This window comes from Salvia miltiorrhiza, chromosome 3, assembly GCF_028751815.1.
Source record: "Salvia miltiorrhiza cultivar Shanhuang (shh) chromosome 3, IMPLAD_Smil_shh, whole genome shotgun sequence".
Classification (NCBI taxonomy): Eukaryota; Viridiplantae; Streptophyta; class Magnoliopsida; order Lamiales; family Lamiaceae; genus Salvia; species Salvia miltiorrhiza.
In genome coordinates this window covers 36,450,750-36,457,549 of record NC_080389.1, presented here as the reverse complement: position 1 = coordinate 36,457,549, position 6,800 = coordinate 36,450,750, and the positions used below count along the sequence as shown (strand labels likewise).

Sequence of the window (6,800 nt, the reverse complement as noted above, 5' to 3'; positions counted from 1 at the left end):
CGCGCCTCGCGCGCCTGGTCAGGCTGCCGAGCAGCACCGGGTGTCGCTGCTGCTGAGGGTGCCGTGCAAGACTCCTGCGCGTGCTATTGGTGGCGTGCGGGTCGGGCGAGAGCAGGGAGGCAGGCGGCAGGGGCTGTGCGCGCCTGGGGCCGCGCCTGCGCGCTGCGCGCCCAGCGGGCGGCGCACTGCCGCTGCTGTTACTTTCGCCGGGGCCTGCTGCTGCCGAGGCTGTGCGCTGGAGCGTGCTGGAGGCACCGAGAACCTACTGCTGGACGCTGCTGGACGTTGCTGGAGGCTGCCGGGCGGGAGCTGTTGCGGCGCCGAGCTGATGCAGCACAAGCGTGCTGCTGAGCGGTGCCGTGGGCGGCTGTGCATAGAAGGCGGCGGCAGCTAGGGTTTCCAAACCCTAGCTGCGAATCTCAAATCCTCGATGGCCCAAACCCTAGTTCCATTGACGGGCCAAAGTGTTCGGGCCGAGTTTTTATTTATTTTATTTTTCTTTAAAAATAGTGTAACACCCCATACTTTTCCTTATGTTGTGAGATAGTGTCTTAACACTATAGAGAGTATTGAGATGTCGAGATGCGAGACTACTTTTTTTATGACCAAATAAGACAGATTGTCTTTCAAACAGTGATACGAGTAAATAAACCGATGATGGAATTAGAGTGATGAGATTTGAGAAATGAGTTGAGATAGAGATGCCGATTGAATTGAGCTGAGATTTTATTTTAATTCCAACTACCGGGAATAGAGTTACCGGATACCGAGTTATCAGAGTTTGATTGTCCTATTAAGAAAATAGGAATAATAAGTTGGAAATAGAGTTGAGAAAGAAAGAGTGAGAACCTCGATGAAAATAGTCGGTTAGAGAGAGAGACGTTTAGTCTGTTTGTGTTTGCCGACTGCTTTGATGTGATGTTATGTGAATTACGTGACTGATTGATTATGTGATTTCTGTTACGTGTGTCATTATGACCAAGTTACTATGATTTTTATTTGAGACCTTAGCACTTGGATTTTTGATTAAGTTTCCAAAGAAAGTGCGATTTATTTTCACCGAGAAATCGAATGATGCCGGTTTATGGAAATTTTTTTCCAAGCATAATATTTTTTAAATTATTTTTCCTATGATGAGGAATATTATAATTGAGTGAGTGCACTAATATTAGTGCTATAATAATTTTATTTGATCACATGAATAATTATGACATGGTATTTTTTTTATGAGTAATTTTTCCATAATTATTGTGATTATTAATTGATCACCCTTCTCACACTTTATTTTAATTTCTCTACCATATGATTAATTCCCACATTTTGCCAAGTGTAGAGATTAATTGAGAGAGTAGAGATTGAGAGTGTAGAGATTAGAGAGAGAGAGATCAAGGCATTAATTGCCAATATTCTTTAAGATTGCAAAATCTCTATAAGATCATCTAAGATCAATTCCAATCTAGCTAATATTTTTCTCTCTCACTCACTCACCACATTCGGCCACTCCACCTCTCTCTCTCACTCCATTCGACCAACACCCTCTCTCCCTTCATCTCTCTACTTTCCACCATTGTTAACCATAGATGAGACCTTCGAAGCTTTACCAAAATATGCCAAACACATAAATCACCAACAAAATCCCACCTAAACACCTCTTATCAACTTGAATTCAAGAGAATCCTTGAAGATTGGCTTCAAGACTAGAGAGAGAAAATTTGATATTTGGTGTAAGCTTGGGTAAGTGATCTCTATATTCATAGATATAATTTGTGTGAGTTTGTATATGAGTATTCTTGAAAGATTGAAGCAAGAAAATCACCCCTTTTCTTTTCCTCAAATTTTCGAAAAAATGGGTATCTTACCCTTCAAAAATATTTCTTTTTCTTTCCTTGAATTGGGGTGAGAAAAGTGATCTATGATATGTTTGGTGATGATTGATGTGTGTTTTGAAAAGCTATGCTTTGAGATTCAAATTTCGATGGAAGTTAGTTTACCCAAAAATGGGAACTTTTGAGTCAATGAGTTAAATGATGAATTGATGATGTAGATGAGTCCATGAGATGTATATGATGATGATTGATGGAGTAATTTGAGTATATGATGTCAATGGATGATTTTGATGTGAGTTAGTTTACTAAAATTAGGGATATGTGTGTATATGCCTTATTTGTAAATTGATGGATTATATGTGAGTTTAATTGGTTAATAATGATAGATCTATGAATGGATTAAAGATTCATTTGTGTTTGTAAAAATTTCAAAGAGTTTAGTTTAATAAAAATTAGAACTTTCATGTCTATGTGTCTATTAAGTGATTTAGCTTAAGATATATGTTTTTGAGCATGATAATAGTGTTTTAATATGTTTGATTAAGTCTTTTGTAGGCTAAGTAAAAATTGGACTTAGTTTAGTTTGAATGAGTTTTTGAGTTTCTTATTTTGGGAAGTCATTGATTGATAAAATGAGGTTTAATTGATTTATGATCATTATGTGAACTTTTACCATGTTTTGTTAAGAGTTTTATGTTGATACATGGTTTTTCATTAAGATATAGTTTACATGATAAAAAGAGAATGAATATGTGAATAATGAGTTATATGATGTAAAAGATCATTTTTGAGTGTTTGAGTAATTCCGAGCATGAAATTGAAAAGAGAATTTGTTTGATACGTTCGTTGAAACGTTTTCTATGAGATTTGAGTTGATGATGAAAGAAAAGAGTTGAGATTGAGTATTATGAGTATTATGTTGTATTTGAATGTTTTTAAGTGCTATAAGTGCTTAAAATGAGCTTTGATGAGTTTGCTTTGTATAAATGTTGAATTTGTATAAATGTTGAATTGAGCATGTTTGCTTGTGTGTATGATTCGGAGTCGTTTTTCACGACGCACTGACATACTGTTTTCGAGGGGTTTTTGATACCCAAACCCCATGAAACTTTTATGGTAAGTACATTTGAGAGTCTTGAGCATACCGGTAAAATTTCAAGTCATTTGGACTTCGTTTTCTATTTTTATAAAATACAAAACGAAAACTGCTACGTTCTGCCGAATTGTTCGGTGAGTAGCCAATAGAGTCATCGTTTCCAGTAGCTTTCCTTAGCATTCTGGTTCTGGAACCCAAATTTTTATGGTTGAGACCTGAGTGTCTTAGCTAAGTACCTACCAAATTTCAGACCGTTTTGACAACGTTTACTATTTTTCAAAAATCAAACTTTTCGGTTGCTAAAAACTGCCGAATATGGTAGACTGTAGTAAAACAGTCATATCTCCTAAAATACTTGGAGTTTTTGATCCTACTTTTTTTTAAATGAAACTAGACTCAAAGAGGTTTCTTTTGGTATATATTACGACTCCAGGGGAGTTCTGTACAGAGTCTGGTGAGGTTTTAAAGTTGAGTCAGTGCAGAGTGAAGTTTGTTTTTGACTTGTCTATGTATGTTTTTCATATGCTTAAGTGTTTATGTGCTTGATTGCTATGAGTTTAAGCCGAGTTGAGAGTTAAGTCGATAATAAGACGTGTGAATCCTTAGAAGCCGAGTATACCTAGGGATTGAGTTTTAATGGGTAAATAGACGTTGAGTAAGAAGTTATGGTTAAGATGAGTTTGGATTTAGAGATTGAGTTTCTGACTAAGGTTTGTTTTATCACATGAACCTTCGATGACGATGACGATGTGATGATGACATATGAAGGCCCGAGCGAGACGAAGAAGTAAGTTGCCTGATTTCTTTCCAGGATTAGCAAAGGACTTCAGGTGGGCAATATTTTGAGTATACGTATATCATTCGAGCTTTCTAAAATTGTTTAATGATGTTATGAGTTTAACAAATGTTTCGAGATAAATGATATTTGAGAACTGTTTGACTTGCCAATTTTTGAGGTTGAGCTTGTATGTTACCCTCTACTGATGAGATGAGACGAATTGGGTCCTGCCACAAGCGGGATTTTGTGCACAGAGGTGACTGCGAGCCGTCTTCGGGTCGGCCGGTCACGGTACTTGAGAGGGAGGCCTACTTCTCAGTACCTTTGATGATGATGAGTTGTAGATGTGGTACATGCATGATGAGTACTTTGATAGCGCTATCGTTTCTTTATGATATCACGATTATGAAAACTGCATGCACAGATTCATTTACGCTAACTTTATTTCTGTGTATTGCTGAGATGTGGCAAGTTTCAAACCTATAGCTCTAAGAGCACCTTTCTTGTTTTTCGGCGTTTGCCCACTGAGTATTATGTACTCACGCCCTGCATGTATTTCTAAATGTGCAGGCTAAGCGAGGAGCGAGATTGGTCTGGTGCTGGTGGGGAAATTGTTGAAGGATGTATTTACTTTATCGTATTTCCATTTTGACGATAAAGTCTTGATGATTGATATACTTTGATTTTCTTTTGAATTTAAGCAATGTACTCACGGTTATATGTCTTCATACATATAATCGGTTCGCCTTTTGCTGCGATACTCTGCATATTATGATTCCTTGCGAAAAATGAGCGATACCCGTTTTGTTTTTGTTCGTGAAATTCTTGATAATTAAAAAGTTATAACGACATAGACGATCTTACCCTTGGGTGCATTTATGATAATTTCCTTGACACCTTTTGATGCGAGCTTCCGCTTGATGTTCGACATATTCTTCTTATCTTTTATTATTTTAAAAATAGTCGTATCGATACTCGTACCCCACTATCACTAGTGTCGGGAATCGGGCTGCGACAAATAGAATAGATATTGGGATTCCACGAATGGGTCACGAAGAATTTTAATTCTTTTATTCTGTTCTTTGCATGCCGTGGTGTTAATCCCTTATGCTCTTTATCTGCTTTTGTTCGTCTCTGCTTGTTAATATGCCTTATGAACTGCGCTTAGACAAACATGATAGTAGGTTTATCGTTTTCTTAAGCATGTTTTAGAATTCTGCGAGCATGTTTTACATGTTGCATTCTAGAAAAGCATGATTAGGATTATGTGCTTGAGCATGAACAAACCTTTTGAAATTAAAAAGACTAAGGTGTTTTAATAATTTTTATGATACTTAAAAACTATTTTAGACCTCCACATGCGGTCTCAAGACAAAGTGATTGAGAATGTGAGTAAATGACCACCCTAACGTGGCTTACTTCATATTTGATTTCACAAGTTTGTCAAGTTGAGATTTCTATTAAAAATATTTAAATCCATTTAAGTAGTGGGAGTTATGCGGTAAACGACCACCCTAACGTGGCTTACTCGTATGATTTTCATAAGTACTTTAGAGGATGGATTTTAAATAAGATAACCAAGAGGTTAAATTGAAAGCGGTATGGTCCTCGTGAGTATGCCAATTTCAAGAATTTAATACTCAAGGTTAAATTGTGGTCAGTGCTTAGATATCATTTCAAGTACAATGTACAACTCCCCAACGGAGTCCCTTCTTGAAAATGATATGGTCTACTTTAAGTCCAACAATTAATTTCCTTTGTCAAAAGGTCAAGTTGACATGGATGGAAATTAAACGACTAGGTAAATAGTCTGGTTGAGAAATTCATGTGTAAACGACCACCCTAACGTGGCTTACTCGTGAGATTTCTTGGGCAGTTGGAGGTTTCATTAATATTGTTTTATCAAAAGGTTACAATATTATTGTTACGAACTATGTGCTTCATGTTCTTACATGTTTAATTGTTTACTTTCAGATATGTCTATGTCTCCGATAATTAATATTCTAGCAAACAATCCTCTCACTAGTCCTAACTATACCGAATGGAAACGCCACATAATGTATATTCTTGACGCTGACGAGCACAGTTTTGTGCTTACCACTCCACGTCCCGCGGCCTTAACTGATCAGTCAACTGATGCGGAACGTGAGGCGCATAGGAGGTGGCACAAGTCGAATAATATGGCCAAGTGCTATATTATGATGACTATGTCGCAAACTTTGCAACTCCAGCATCAGGGCATGGACGATGCGACTACGATCATGTTAAATCTCTCTGAGGTTTATGGGAAGTCCGAAAGATCTGCCCGCTTTAACATGATGAGAGAAATCTTGGCATGTAAGATGAGCGACGGCAGTTCTGTGCACGATCATGTCATGCATATGATAAATTTGTTTGACAGGCTTGATCTGCTAGGAGGGGGTATCGAAGGCGAAGCCAAAGTCGATATCATCCTCAACACTCTCCCCAAATCTTATGAGAACTTCCGTCTCAATGTCGTTATGAGCAAGGCCAACTATACTCTTAATGAGTTGTTGAATGCTCTAGTTACGGCGGAGGGAGTTATGGGCACACGAAAAGGGAAAGAGGTTCTTGTCGCTGCCAAGGGATCTATTTCTTCGTCGAAAGACGGGAAAAAGAAGTGGAAAGGTCCAAAGGGCAAGAATGACAACGAAGCTAGTGGGAGTGGCAAAGCCAAAGTGGACGGCCCTAGCGGCGGCGTGAAGAAGCCGACGGGAAAAGGGAAGTGCTTCAAGTGCGGCAAGACTGGGCATTGGAAGAAAGATTGTCCGATGCTCAAGGCAAAGGGACAAGGTACGTCACAAGTTTTAGTAACTGAGACATGTTTAGCTTCGTTTTCTACTCATTCATGGGTAGTGGATACGGGGGCAACTGATCATGTTTGTTACACCTTGCAGGGCTTCAAGCCGACAAGGGAGCTGGAAAGTGATGAGATCACCATCTCCATGGGCAATGCGTCGAAGGTCGCAGTTGTTGCTATTGGAGATTTATCTTTATGTTTTGGTGATGACATTTTAGTTTTGAGAGATATTTTATATGTGCCGGATTTTCGGCGGAACATAATTTCTATTTCAAAGTT

At 38.5% G+C, this 6,800-nt stretch overlaps 1 long non-coding RNA gene across 1 annotated transcript; it reads left to right on the top strand.

Moving 5' to 3' along the window:
• Positions 1–1,488: 1,488 nt before the first annotated feature.
• Positions 1,489–4,513, top strand: LOC131016528 (uncharacterized). Its single transcript, XR_009099059.1, has 3 exons — positions 1,489–1,734; positions 3,691–3,752; positions 4,271–4,513. It is a non-coding gene; the product is annotated as an uncharacterized LOC131016528 (long non-coding RNA).
• Positions 4,514–6,800: the final 2,287 nt, after the last annotated feature.